Source organism: Dromiciops gliroides, chromosome 2, assembly GCF_019393635.1.
Source record: "Dromiciops gliroides isolate mDroGli1 chromosome 2, mDroGli1.pri, whole genome shotgun sequence".
NCBI lineage: Eukaryota > Metazoa > Chordata > Mammalia > Microbiotheria > Microbiotheriidae > Dromiciops > Dromiciops gliroides.
The window spans coordinates 589,630,829-589,646,161 of NC_057862.1; the positions used below are offsets into that span (position 1 = coordinate 589,630,829).

The 15,333-nt window shown below is 37.9% G+C and overlaps 1 long non-coding RNA gene across 1 annotated transcript in view; it reads right to left on the minus strand.

Annotated features, from left to right (window-relative positions):
- LOC122742966 overlaps positions 1–6,800 on the minus strand; it is a 725,757-nt gene extending 718,957 nt beyond the window's left edge. Inside the window, exon 1 of the long non-coding RNA XR_006354966.1 lies at positions 6,699–6,800. This is a non-coding gene — a long non-coding RNA (uncharacterized LOC122742966). The remainder of the gene's footprint in view (positions 1–6,698) is intronic.
- Between the last annotated feature and the right edge of the window lie 8,533 nt (positions 6,801–15,333).

Sequence of the window (15,333 nt, forward strand, 5' to 3'; positions counted from 1 at the left end):
GGCACTGTACTAGGCACTGGGAATATCAAGGTCAAAAGGGGAAATAGCTCCTTCTTCAAGGGGCTTACAGTATAGTCCAAGGGAGATAACACATACATGCAGAGGCATATACCAAAGAGATAAAATCAATGTAGGGGAGGGGTGGTTACGGGGTGGGGTAGGAGATAAAATGATTAAGGGAACCTTCACAGAAGAAAAAACCAGGGATTCCAAGAGATGGAGATAAGGAGAGAACACACCCCAGGCATGAGGGCTAGTCATTGAAAAAAGGTACAGCGGTAGAAGATGGAGTGTCATGCGTGAGGAACAGTGAGAAGACCAGTACGGAGTGCCTGCAAGGGAGTAAAGATACTCCATTTCCTGACTCCCCCCCCCACCCCCAGGCCTCAGAACACTCTCCCTCTTCATCTCCACCTCTGGCTTCCCTGCATCCTGCAAGCTAAATTACCACCTTCTACAGGAAGCCTTTCCTAATCCCCTTTCAATTCAATGTCTTCCCTCTATTGATCATCTCCAATTTGTCCTGTCTGCATCTTGCCTGTATGTATATAGCTCTTGTTTGTCCTATGTTCTCGAAAAGGACCGTGACATCAGGGTGATGTCATGACTTGCAATGAATTGGATTTAAGTGAGGAAGGGCTGTGGAAGGTCACCAACCACACTCTCTCCTCCAGAGCCATCTGGGTCCAGTGGCAAGATATATATCTGGATGACTCGAGATGGCCCCAGATGTTTAAAGCAATCAGGATTGTGTGACTTGCCCAGCGTCACACAGCTGTTAAGTGACTGAGGGGAGACAAAGCTATTCCCATGTTGTCTTACCTATTAGACTGTGCTCTCTGAGAGCAGGGGTTGTTTTTGTTTTTCTTTGTATCCTCAGCACTTAACACAGTGCCTGATACATAGTAGGCACTTAATAAATGTTTGTTGAATGACTCACTAATGTGCAATAAGGTCAGAAACATGTTAGAGCTAGTTTGTGAAGGACTTGATAAAACAAGCAGAGAAATTGATATTTGATTCAGGAGATAATAGGAAGTAATTGAAGTTTTTGAGTATGGGATTGGTATGATCAACTTGTACTTGAGGAAAACTCAGTTTTAGCATCCTGTGTGAAGCCCTGCCTCCTCCTCCTTCCTCCCAATTCACAGCTTCAGGATTTAACAGAGAAATTGAAGCACAAAAATATTTAAGTGAATTGCCCAAGGTCACACATATAGTGAGCATTAAAATAAGGATTTGAACCCAGCCCCATGAATTCAATTGTTGTTGTTTGCAGGTGCAATGAGGGTTAAGTGGCTTGTCCAGGGTCACACAGCTAGTAAGTGTCAGTGTCTGAGGCCAGATTTGGACTCAGGTCCTCCTGAGTCCAGGCCCAGTGCTTTATCCACTGTGCCACCTAGCTGCACAGCCCCCCCACCATTAATTCAATTGTACTTTGTTGCCACCCAACTCTTATCAAGACAGGCTATGATGGCTCTAGTGGATATCATTTACTTATTCAGGCTTTCTATCTTGCTCAACTCTTACCCATGTGCTCTCAGTAAATACTCCACAGGAGATACACTGGATGTCATAGGGTCCTTGCTTTTTTAGATCTCTTAACATGCCTAGATCCTCCTAGTTATCAGTCATCTATAGCTTATACCATAATAAGCCCAGGTAACATCCTTTCCCTGTAATATGCTCCTCTCTGATGATATTCTTGAGACAGCTTCTCCTATGCATTTATTCATAAGTAAGATACTACAGCCTGCTCAAGCTCAAAATTTTACTTTGGGGGATCTCCAACTTTTAAACTTCCAAGTCATGGGATCCATATATTGATATGGTTAGGTCCTATGATTTATAACATTGTGGAAGCTCTGTCTACCAATGAAGATTAATAGCCAAGTCTACTGGAGCTTCTTAGAGAAATGCCTGGGGTACCAAAGTATGAAATAGCATATACATACCACTAGTATGTATCAGAGGCAGGACCTAAATCCATTTTGAATCTAGGCCTTTCTGTCTCTAAGGCTAGTATTCTATCTCCCATACCATAGGCTTATTTAGGGCCATCCAGCTAGATCAAAATTTTTAACCCTTTTGTGTCATGATCTTCTTGGCAGTCAAAGTTTATGGACTCCCTCCAAGAATATTGTTTCAAAATGCAAAAATAAAACATATAAAATTGCAAAAGGAAACAAATACAATAAAATATATACACACATAAAGGTAGAAACCCCCAAAATATACATATATGTTTATATATATATATATATATATATGTGTGTGTGTGTGTGTGTGTGTGTGTATGTGTGTGTACAAAATAAATGTATGCCCTAGTCTTTAAGGTTCAAAATATTATTTTTGTTCACTATTATTTGGTTCAATTTATTATACTTCATATATAGTCCATGCAAAGCACTTATATAGATGTGATATACATTATGTAGAGTAAATAATATGTTTGGGTAGGTAGTTATTTTTCATGACTACATATGCATAAAGGAGCAACATAGTTCCAATAGGTTAAATATACTTTTTCAATCATACATCAAGATACATAGATTAGTTCACAATAACCCTAGAAATAAGAATATGCATAAAAGGCTTAAAAAGTATAGTTCTTGGGGGTAGCTAGGTGGCACAGTGGATAAAGCATTGGCCCTGGATTCAGGAGGACCTGAGTTGAAATCTGGCCTCAGACACTTGACACTTACTAGCTGTGTGACCCTGGGCAAGTCACTTAACCCTCATTGCTTCCTGTCCCCAAAAAAGCATATTTCTGTAAAGTTATAGATTAAGATCAATATTGCGATAAAAAGAAAACACTATATTAAGCAGGTAGATACATTTTCATTAGTATTGTACTTCTGTCATATGGAATTTAATTCAACAAACACTTTTTAAGTATCTGCTCTGGGATAAGGCACTAGGGACACAAAGAGAAAGATGATATGGTCCCAGTCCTCTAGGCAGGCATTCCTTTTTGGCAAGGGCAGTGTGGTGGTAGTGGTGGTACAACACACATACAGCTAAGAAAATACAGAGTAATTTCAGAAAGAATTTCAGGAAATGGCACCTGAGTTGAGATTTGAAATTTATTAAGAATTCTAAGTGACAGAGGTCAGGAGAAAGTGGAGAAAAGGGAATCAGCCTATTGAGAGGGGAAGATGTCAGGTATACTCCAAATAAATAGATAGTAGGATTGTAGGCTGGAATATAGAGTTCACATAGAAGGAAGAAAAGTATGGAATAAAGTGAGAAAGGTATGTGGCAGCCAGATTGGGTGAGGCTTCTCTATCACTCCAAGAACAACCAAAATATGGTGACCTGAGGAGTGACATGGTCAAAACCTCCACTTTATGAATATTACTTTGGTAGCTCTATGGAGAAGGGATTGGACAAGGGAGACCTAGAAGCAGAGAGCCCTATTAGGATGCTACTGCAACAGTTCAGGCAAGAAATACTGAGGACCTGACTTAGGATGGTAGTCATATGGGTAAAGAGAAGGGGACAGATAAAAAAGATGTTATAGAGATGGAATCAACAGGATGAAACAATGAATTGAATGTGTGAGACGTTTCCTCTTTTGATCTCAACAATTTTGAAATTCATATTGCCTACTACTGAGAATTATTTTTTTAAAGAAACCAGGGGCCATTTCTTTGCTATCAAACAACTTTGTGAGCAGCCAGAGATGAGATTAAAAAAGACCCTATTGGCTCAGGTTATTTAGCGCTCTTCTGAATTCCCCTGTTAGAGTCAAAGATGCCATAATCTCTCTAGGCACCTAGTCACAAGCTTGGTGTGGCCCTCCACTCCTCTCCCACCTCTGATGAGTTAACAGATTTTGTCATTTTTATCTCTAAACTAAGTTGCTTCCTTTTAATTTATACAGCTACCATCCTCTTGCCTGGACTACTGCAATAGCCTCCTATATGATCTACTTACCTTTAGCTGCTCCCAGTTCCAAACCATCCTACCAAAGTGGTTTTCCTAAAGTGACAATCTGGCCATGTTATTCCCCTACTAAAGAAATGTCCGTGTTGCACTATTCCCTCTAGAATCAAATATAATCTCCTCTGTTCCATATTTAAATACCTTCACAACCTGGCTCCTTATTGATTTTCTGCCTTTTTATACAATAATTCCTTACATCCAGCCATCCAACCATTTTACCTACTCACTATCACATATATAGGATACTTTGTTTTCCATTTTGATGCTATTACATTGTCTATGTCTATGTCTATGTCAGGAATCCCTTCCTTCCAATTCCTAGTTTCTTTAAAGACTGACTAACTTTTATATAAAGTTTTTCATGATTCTTGAACCTGCTAAATTGTTGTTATTCAGTCATTTCAGTTGTATCCAACTCTTTGTGACCCCATTTAGGGTTTTCTTAGCAAAGATACTAGTGTAGTTCACCATTTCTTTCTCCAGTTCATTTTATAGATAAGGAAACTGAGGCAAACCGGGTTAAGTGACTTGTCTAGGGTCACACAGCTAGTAAGTATCTAAGGCCAGATTTGAACTCCAGAAGATGAGTTTTCCTGACTTCAGGCCCATGGCTATATCCACTGTCCCACCTACCTACCCCAAGCTGCTGATATACTCCTTTTCAAAGCAACTTTATATTCATTTTGTATATTTTAACTATATCATCATATCTGCACATGTTGCCTCTGCCAATAGAATATAAACTCCTTGAGGGCATAGACTTTCATTTTGTCTTTGTATCCCCCATATTTAGCACAGTGCCTAGCACATAGTAGCTTCTGATTATTGCTTAGTAATTGATAACAGAATGCATCTACTCTAAACTGGGGAGAATGTACTACTTCCCCACAAAATGTGATAGAATTCTATCTAATGAATCAGACATAATATTACATTTTGCATTCTTGGCTGTCTTAGACACTATACATGGTAGGGAATTAGCCCCTAGAGACAAAGTTTCCAAATATTTTTAGTCTGAGATTAAGTGAAGCCTAAATTAATCATTCCTTTCCTTTCTTTTTATAAAACACTTGAAAAAAAAAGTCAATTGAGAGAAGCAAAGAAAATCGAACAAGTTGCATTGTTGGTAGACAAAATACTTGGATGACAGACCAAATGCCGCTGCCCCCACTCCCTATACTTTTTAACCAAATGTCTTGATCTTGCAAAGACAGACCCTAAGTTCAAAAAGTATGGGTATAAGATGGTTAGTTAGATTCTCTTCCTGGCATTCAATCAATCACCATTTATAAAGCACCTATGATGTGCCTGACACTGTGCAAAGTGCTGGGTTTCCCAGGGCATCTGCCTATTGAGCAGAATCTTTCTCCTGCTATGCAATTACTGCTTTTGTTTCTAAATGAAACATGCCTTTTTTTTTTTTTAGCTGAAAACTAGAAGGAAAGAGGATTTGGAGTTGAAAGATTTTAACCTTCTTTGCTTCACTTGGGAAACATGCCATAAGGTATATGCACTTTCCTAAAATGCTATACTTCAGAGCAAAGAATATTAATTCTATCTGTTTGAAAGCGCAGGAATTATGTGTGCATGTAAGCACTATGACAAGTTCGGTAGTAACAATTATAAGTTCTTTGGGAGATTAAGATCCCAATCAGACCTATAGTTACAGATAAAATATTTTACATCATGGAGGATAGTGTAATATCCCAAACTCAAAGGAAAGAAACATTTTTTTTAAAGACAAAACTGCACTCACACACAAAGTGCTTATATGAACAGGGAAGTAAAGCATGTATTTCGTTTTCATGCCAGAATGATGAGATTTTTTTTTATATAGCTTCTCCACAAAGATATGCTAGCAACCTGCTTAGAATACAATAGCCGAGATTTGAATTCTCTTTTTCTTTACTTGGTTTCCTCATTTGCATGCTAGGCCCCAGAATGCTCTTCTATCTCCCTGCCTTTCATAGAAGTGCAGGGATCTGAGCTCTGGGAGCAAACTGCAAGGTTCAAGGGTGCTTGTGAGTTCAGCACAGAATTCTTTTATCAGTGTCTTTGCAAGCAAGAAATGTAGTGCTTTCCCCCACTTCATTGGACAACTTTCCTTTTGAGGAAGAGCTTCAAAAAATGCCCTCCCCAGAAACCACTTTTCAGCCCTGAAGGTGCTCAGGGGTGTCTTCAAAACTGGGTAGTTAACAGATCCATTTTTCATCGAAACAAACTCATTATTCTGACTACTAATGATTACTAGAAAAGACCATTAAAAGATGAGAAGAAATTTTGGTAGGAGGACAGACCCTTCCATATTTCTCCAGAAAATAATATGCATGTCTCACAAATTTCTTCCTGTCGAATGTGTCCAGAAATTGGATCAACCTTATAAGAAGATCCAAAAAGCCTGCGATCCAGAAAGGGGGAAGGCATCCTCAGCAACTTTTATGATCTATTTCAAGTACCATAAGTAGCACAAAGGTCATAACTGTCAGGCTCAGCCTTCAGTCATTCCGGAGCTGAAGGAAATAAACAAAAGACATTTAGCAGCTTAAATCAGAGGGAGCAAGCCAGGTCTAATGATTGGAGCCAGTTTTTAAAGCCCAGACAGCACATTCCCATAGTAAAAAGACATACTGTATACAAAGAGAAATGCTCCCTCATTGCAACATAAAGATCTCTTACATGATCCCAGACAAAATAATAAAAGGACTATATTCATCAGCAGACTTACAATTGCACACCATTCTGTTACTGACAGGCGACTGTTCCTATGAACTGGAAAAGGTAGGCCTGGCATTCCTATGTAAATAAGAGGGAGTGGTGCTGAAGTGTTGTTTTTTCCCCCTTCATTGCAAGAGCCCTCACAGCAGGAAATGTTTTATTGTAATGCAAATGTCTTTGATTTCCTCCAAAAATCCCTTTTCACTGTCTTCCAGCACTGAATGGATCATCATACCATATTTGCAATTCTATTAAGCACCATTTTATATTAGCCTAATTTAGGTAACCTGCCTAATAGGAAACGGAAATGTTAGCTTTATTTTACTGGATCCAATTAGCATTTCATTGTTTTAGCCCTAGTACAATATTCTATTCCTCAATCCTCAACTAAATATGATGGGATGTACTCCGATTAATACGATGAATGAATGCATATGTTTTAAGCTAATTAAAACACAGTTAAATCCTGACTATTCTGAAATCAATTGCACCCTTTAGTACCTGGTGATGATCATTTTAAAAAATCTAATAATGGTATGACATATCACAGGGAACTTCACAATTCTCAAATAAAAAATATTAAGGATAGAAAATAGCTGGAATGAATCACTAATGCAATAATTCCTGGGAATATATGTATTTTTTTTCCTCTAAGCTGTTACAGTGAAGAAAATTGTTTCCCCTAAAAAACAACATAAGCATATATGTGTGTGTGTGTGTGTATAAAAACTACTGCTAAATAAAAATTATATTATATATTTGTATATACATATATATATCCATATATGTATAAATAATCTCACATGATGGGGTCTTTGTAAAAAGATACTCTGTAATTTCAAATAGAGCTTATGTTAAAGTATTATTTTAATGTATGTCTAATTTAAAGAAAAAGAAACTAAAAAATGATCTGTTCTTATTCATGTGATGGTAAAAATACAAGCAAAATATTAGTTGTATAATTTTGAAATAAGAAAATATTAGAACCAGGATATATTTTAAATAGGAACCAAAAATAACATATATGTACTCAGATACATGTACATATGCATGTGGGGGTATGTGTGTATATATGACCATATATGTATAGTTTTCCAATGTACCTTTTACCAAATTTAAACAAGGTAGATATTTTAGAGATCTTGCATCAAAGTAGAGTGAAATAACACTGGTTACCGTGGTAACTACTAATAGTACAAATACTTAAAATAAACTTCTGTTACAGTGATTAAAAATTATTCCTCCTCTGCCCCCAATTTTTTTTCTTGACTTCATGATAAATTGGGGGGGGGGAGTTGCCCTTCTTTTTAGAATTGTACACACTTTAAATTTCTAAATTGTAAGTCCCCACTTGTATTCCCAAAGGGAAGATACTGGATGACATCTCACAATTACAATTATATTTGCCTGCTTTTTTTCTCATGCAGATTCCTCTCCCATCCTGCTTCAATGAAGAGAAAATACTAAAGAATTGAAGACTTGCCAAAAATAACTTTTGAAAGAGGAACATGTCCATCCTTTCTAAATAGTGTAGAATAATTTGGTGTGTGATGTGATGTGATGATGTTAAGAAAATAAAATGAGAGGCAAACTGTTTAGTATTGTATCCAATACCAAATGCCACATTTTGGGAGAAAAAAAAGGCTATCCATTCACATATGACATTGGCAAGTAACAGTGTTGAAATCAACTCCTGGGCAGAATTGAAGGAGGTGTCTTTAATGTTAATATTATTATGTTTGCACTAAACCTTAGAGTGTGGTTTATGTCATTTTCTATCGGCTCTGCTATTAACTCCATAACAGCTGGCATCAAATGTACTAAATTGTGATATAATGAGCTTGTATATTGCTAGCAATTACAGAGTTAAGTTGAATAAATCCTTTGAGTACAAAATAAGTGTGCTTCTTACCTGACAATAAATTAAAGGTGACACCTGCCTTAATTTAAAATTGCCCAGGATCATATATAAAAATCAACAAAAAAAGCACCATGATTGAAACCTCATCTCCAAATTTGTCGGGTTTGACTATATCCTTTTCATATATGTTCATGACATCTGTCACCCCAATCTATTATTTAAACAGTGGTTCTGTATTACTGAGTTATGGAGTGTGTATGTGTGAGATAACCGCTCTTCTCAATATGAAAAGCCTGAAATGTGAGTGCTATTTATCTTAGGTTCCTTGTCGATATGCGTGTTTTTGTAAATGTATATAATATATGTAGCTATGTATGTATATTATATGCTTAGACATACACACATATTTTACAGAGATATTCTAGATAGCTAGATCTTATTGTTCTTTTAAGAAGTGATGCCAAAAAGGACATACATATAGAAAAAGAAACTGACTGAATGGATATAGAGCTAGTCAGGTTTAGATGCCCAGGATGCTGTTTAAATATAGCTTTTCTCAGTGGAAGGTTTGCAATCCCATTTAAGAAGCTATGGATCAAAATGTGCCTTTTAACTTAAAAGGTTTACATGAACTAAGATGAGAAGTAGTGGATCAGAGGGAGTAGAGCAGGCTTTTGAGCCAGGAAGACCTGGGTTCAAGTCCCATCTCTGACACATACTGGCTTTGTGCCTAAGCCAGTCAAAGAACTTCTCGATGTTCTGGGCAAATTTCTAAAACTACAAGTTGCAGAGCTGGTGCAGACCCATACTGATAAAGGAAGTTCCTCATTGGGAGCTCCCTACACCAATGAGATCTTCCTGCATGAACTCAAGACATTTATGCCCTCAGATGATCAATGTAGGGGTGTGTGTGTGAGAGAGAGAGGGTGGGGGAGGGAAAGGGAGAGGGAGAGGGAGAGAGAGAGAGAACAATCACTGAGAGACAGAGGCTCAAGCAGTCAGGGATTCAGACTTGAGTTTGACAGTTGATCTGCAAATTCCTATCTAAAAGTAGATTGAGAAAGTCTAGAACAGGTTCGAAGACATAGTTACAGGAAATAAGATCAAGATCAGGAACTAAAATCAGAAAGTTGCAAAGTCTGCAATCCACCATATGATACTATCCAATAACTACTGTAGAAGGGACTTTGAGAGGTGATTGCCCTCCTGAGACATGCTCAGTTGTCCTCTATACTGGAATTTTCCTTGATGGCTGTCATCTCTATGAGCTATTGTCTAACTATTCTTCCTTGGTGTTATCATTATTGACACCAACAAGTAATAGCTTACATCACTGTAAGAAGAAAAGAATGCATTATTATCCCCATTTTAATTATGAGGAAATTGAGGCTAAGTGAGGTTAAGTGACTTCCCCAAGGTGACACAGTTTATAAGTACTGGAGTCCAGGTCCTTTGATTCCAAGACCAGTGCTCTTTACACTACTGCTTAAAGGCCCTCCTTCAATACTGAGCTTCTAGAGTCGGTTCTCCTCCCTTGGACTCTCAGATTCACTCATTTTCTCATCTTCTTCATTCCTTACTCATCATTCAACCACCTGTAATCTGGCTTCCATCCTTCACCACTCTACTGAAACTGTTCTTGAGAAGCTCAACAAAGGCTTCTTAGCTGTTAAATGCAAATAATCTCTTTTTGCTCTTCCTCTTTTTTTGAATGTTTTGCAACTAACCTGGTAGACTACCCTTTCCTTCTAGATATTTCTTATCTCGCTTTATGTGACATTCCTTCGTATTACCTCCCCTGCTGTCTGACTGCCACTTCTCATCCATCTTCTCTATCAACAAGGATTTATTAGATGCTCACTCTATCCCAAGCACCATGATGTTTCATTTGCCTCTTCTTGCCCTCTAGGTGTAGTGCTCCTCACAGCTCTGTCCCTGGTTTTCCTTTCTCTCTCTAAACTCTCTTAAGGCATTTAATCACCTCCCAAAGCTTCAATTATTATTACATCTATTGACATAATTCACAAATCAATCAGTTAATTAACAAGCATTTAATAAGCAGCTACCATATGAAAGACAGGATGCTAGGCACTACAAAAATGATACAAAAATGAAAGGGTTCCTGCACTCAGGGAGCTTGCAGTCTTTAAAGAAAAGGCTTCACGTGAAAGTTAGCATTTGAGATGAAGTTTGAAGGATACAGATTCTATTGTTATTTTTTTCATTTATGTTTTTTTGCAGGGCAATGAGTGTTAAATGACTTGCCTAGGGTCACACAGCTAGTAAGTGTCAAGTGTCTGAGGCTGGATTTGAACTCCTGAATCCAGGGCCAGTGCTTTATCCACTGTACCACCTAGCTGCTCCCGGAAACAGATTCTAAAGAAGCAAACACATATTTATATAGTATCCATTATGTGCCAGGCACTGTACTAAACATTATATGTGACTCTGGGAAATTTTACATGGGCCACTTTACCACTGTCTACCTCAGTTTCCTTATCCCTAAAATGGGGATCACAATAGCACCCACCTCACTGGGTTGTTGTGAGGTTCAAATGAGATACAATTACAAAGTGCTTAGCACAATGCCTGGCACATAGTAGATGCTATATAAATACTTCTTTAGAAGTAGGTGCTATATAAATGGGTTTTTGCCTTTTTTTTCCCTGCAGGGCAATGGGGGTTAAGTGACTTGCCCAGGGTCACACAGCTGGTAAGTATCAAGTGTCTGAGGCTGGATTTGAACTCAGGTCCTGAATTCAGGGCCAATGCTTTATGTACCGCACCACCTAGCTGCCCCTATATAAAGGCTTCTTTAGAAGTTCTTGTTTCCTTCAAACCTCATCGAAAATACTACCTCAGATGTAAATTCAGGTTCTTCTGACTCTAGATCCAGTTCTATAACAATTGCACCACCTGGCTGCCTCTGTGTCTTCCATTAATTCTAGCAGCTTCTTGACTTGTCCTTAATAATCTCTTTTAATTATAGTCACATCCATGCCAGAAAAGTATAAAATTAGGATAGTTTTCTTTTCAAGAAGATCTCTGGCTTTGACTTTGCCAGCCCTTCTTCTCTTGTGTTTTGGAAAGACTGAGTTTATTTCCAAATAGCTGGGCTTTTTGACAAGCTGCTCCCCTTAATGAACTATAACAACTTGATTCTAAGAGTTGGAGATGGGAAATAGTGCATTGAGGGAATGGGGTACAGTCCATGCAAAGGTAAAGAGACAGAAATGGAGTGCGATATGTGAAGGACAACAAAAAAGTCATTCTATCTGAACTGCAGAAATGGAAAAGTGAGTAATGTATGACAAGGTTAGATAATAGAGGTCAAACAAAGTTGTAAAGGACTTTAAAAGCCAAAGTTCTTCTCTTATCCTAAACTCATCAAGGTAAAATTAGAGTTATTCAGCACATAGTAGGCACTTCATGAATGCTAATTAACTGATGGAGTCTGCTTTGTATCACACTTATTTTTGTACCTGTCATATCCTCTCATCAGACACTATTCTTAGAGCAAAGGTGTTGTGTTCATTTTGTATGTTCCTTCCAACAAACACACCCATGGTTTGTTGAATTGAACCTCTGTAAATTGAATCAAATTTGTTGTTCCAATCTTTTTTTTTTTTTTTCAGGCAGTTGCATGTCAAAACTCTCCAGGAAGGAAAGATGTTTAGTCTCTCCAAGAGAATTTTCAGAGATTTCACAGTCTAGCAACAAACAATTTATTAATCATCTTTGTGCCAGGCACTGTTTGTGAACCAGAGATACCAGGACAAAAATGAAACTGTCCCTCCTTTCAAGAAGCATATAGTCTAATTTGGGGAGACAATATGTTTGTTAGTTGGTGAAAACTGGTTTGACTGCTAGGACTCCAGCCTCTAGAACTTGTGTATGCTAAGACTTATACTCTCTCCACTCTATCCCAGCTATATATTTGCTGAAAACATAAATGTGTGTGTTCATATGTGTATATATGAATATATATATGTATATATATATATAGTCATGTGACATATTTTCAATGGTACAATTGGGGTTAAATTTATAAGTTCCCTGCCCCCTTTTCTTTACTCAGCACTTCAGAGAATACTCTGATTGCAGTGGTCTAAACCAGGGCTTTTTAAACTTTTTCCACTTGCAACCCCTTTTAGGTCAAGAAATCTTTATGTGAACCCAGGGTATATAGGTATATAAAATAAGTATAAGTATATATAACTTATACTATTGCCAAATTTTTCATCACCCCCACATTCAGTTATGTGAACCCATATGGGGTCACAATCCACAGTTTAAGTTGAGTATCAAACTCAATAGAGAAATGGAGACCACTATTCCTTTTATAAAATCCCTGATAGCCATAGTCTGTCTTAGATTTACAATGTAATGTTACCTATGTTTAATTGTATTTTTATTTATTTTATTTTATTACTTATTTTCCAATTACTTTTTTTTTGTGGGACAATGTGGGTTAAATGACTTGCCCAGGGTCACACAGCTAGTAAGTGTCAAGTATCTGAGACTGGATTTGAACTCAGGTCCTCTTGAATCCAGGGCCGGAGTCTTATCCATTGCACTATCTAGCTGCCCCCTCTGAATTACATTTTAATCTAGTTCTGGCAGCAGTGAGATTTGTTGTGGGCAGTATGTGGTCCACCTGCAGTGTGTTTGACACTTCTGCTTTGTCTTACAGGGCCATCTCCTATTAGTGCTATGTCAAATCTACCAAAAATTCTATATAAGTCTGAGCCCTGAGTGGCTTTGGAGCCTTGGATCAAAGTGTCCATCTTGCTGCATTTCTGAGCTACCTGCCTGCTGATGGAACTAGGGACAATGGAGGCCATCCACTATGCTCTTCTCCACTGGCATCTCTACTCTGTTTATTACTGCCATCCTCATGTATCTATGTTCCTCTTTAAGAAGAGCTAGCACCCTTCTCTTTTGCACTGCGTGTGTGTGTGTGTGTGTGTGTGTGCGCAATTATAGGTATAGGCATAGATATATGTGTATATATACCCAAATACATATATTTATATGTGTATGCATATACCTAATAGATATGAGGTAAGTTAGGAATAAGGCATTAAAAATATCTTATGTCTATTTGTATAAGAAGTAGTCCCTTTTTTATGTGAGCAGGCAGCAATTTTTTTGTTGTTTGTTTTAATGAAGAACTCTCTCCATCAGGAGATGTATTTATGCAATAGGAAGTAGAAAGGTATCATTTATCATATCATATGTCATAATGATCTCCTATGTGACAAAAGCAAGAGCCGACAATTTTAGGTTGGGGAGGGGGAAGTGACTTGCTTTGGGGCCCTCCCACAGGCTGCCCTATTTATGAGATTTGCCACTAGAAAATGCAGGACAAATTCCAAAAAGCTGATTGGTACAAGCCCAAAGTAGAGAAATTAGGCCAGTCCTAGAGGAAATCAGGCTGCAGCAAGAGATCATTTTACTTTAATATGAAAAGCACTCCTACAGCACTGTCTTAGATATCTGACTCTCATTCCCATAGGCAGCAGTAACATTGATATGGCCAGGAAACACTCAAAGTCTAATACAAATATTTATAGTCTGGGTCTACACACAGTGAATTAACCAACTAGAGGAAATCCCATGTAGTATTTTCTTTTTTTTTTTTTTTAGTGATGCAATTGGGGTTAAGTGACTTGCCCAGGATCACACAGCCAGTAAGTGTTAAGTGTCTGAGACCGGATTTGAACTCAGGTACTCCTGAGTCCAGGGTCGGTGCTCTATCCACTGCACCACCTAGCTGCCCCCATGTAGTATTTTCAATCTTCTTCCACATCAACCATGCATTGGTCTAGTGTATTATCTGGGGGGAAATCCAATTCTGTTGTCAAAAGGGATCTGAAATCTCTACTAAGTAGTTTTGGGGGTATCTCTGTAGGAGAGATATCAAGCTCAGGAGTACCTCTGAAATAGCTTAAAATGCAATCCCAAAACATCAAAATAAACACAAATATACTAAACATAGATAATGTCAATTCATGGTGTTCTAAGTCATTATGCTACCAGCAGAGATAAGTTTCTTTTTGAGGTTCACACCACTGATCTATAGAATCCCTTCTAAATGTTCTTCCAGATGTTCTGTCCTAGGCCTTCTTTCTCTACATATTCTCCCTAACCTCTTTAACTCCAGTGGGCTGAATTATCTTCTCTATGCAGGTGATTCAGTCATTCCCTTGAGCAGTAGTCCTGAATAATCAATTGCTTAATGGACATATCAAACAACATGCCCCAAATCAAATTCATTATCTCCATTCCTTACCCCCAAATCTGGTGCCCCTTTACAAACTTCATTTCTGTTGAAGGCACCACTGTTCTTCAAGTCTCTCAGGTTTGCAACTTTGGAAGTTTGCTTAAATTCTCACTCTTCCTCACCCCAAATATCCATGTGCTCATGTTTCTTTCTTTCTTTCTTTCTTTCTTTCTTTCTTTCTTTCTTTCTTTCTTTCTTTCTTTCTTTCTTTCTTTCTTTCTTTCTTTCTTTCTTCTCTCTCTCTCTCTCTCTCTCTCTCTCTCTCTCTCTCTCTCTCTCTTCCTTCCTTCCTTCCTTCCTTCCTTCCTTTCTTTCTTTCTTTCTTTCTTTCTTTCTTTCTTTCTTTCTTTCTTTCTTTCTTTCTTTCTTTCTTTCTTTCTTTCTTTCTTTCTTTCTTTCTTTCTTTCTTTCCTTCCTTTTTTCTTTCTTTCTTTTTTTGGTGAGGCAATTGGGGTTAAGTGACTTGCCCAGGGTCACAAAGCTAGTAAGCATCAAATGTCTGAGGTGAGATTTGAATTTAGGT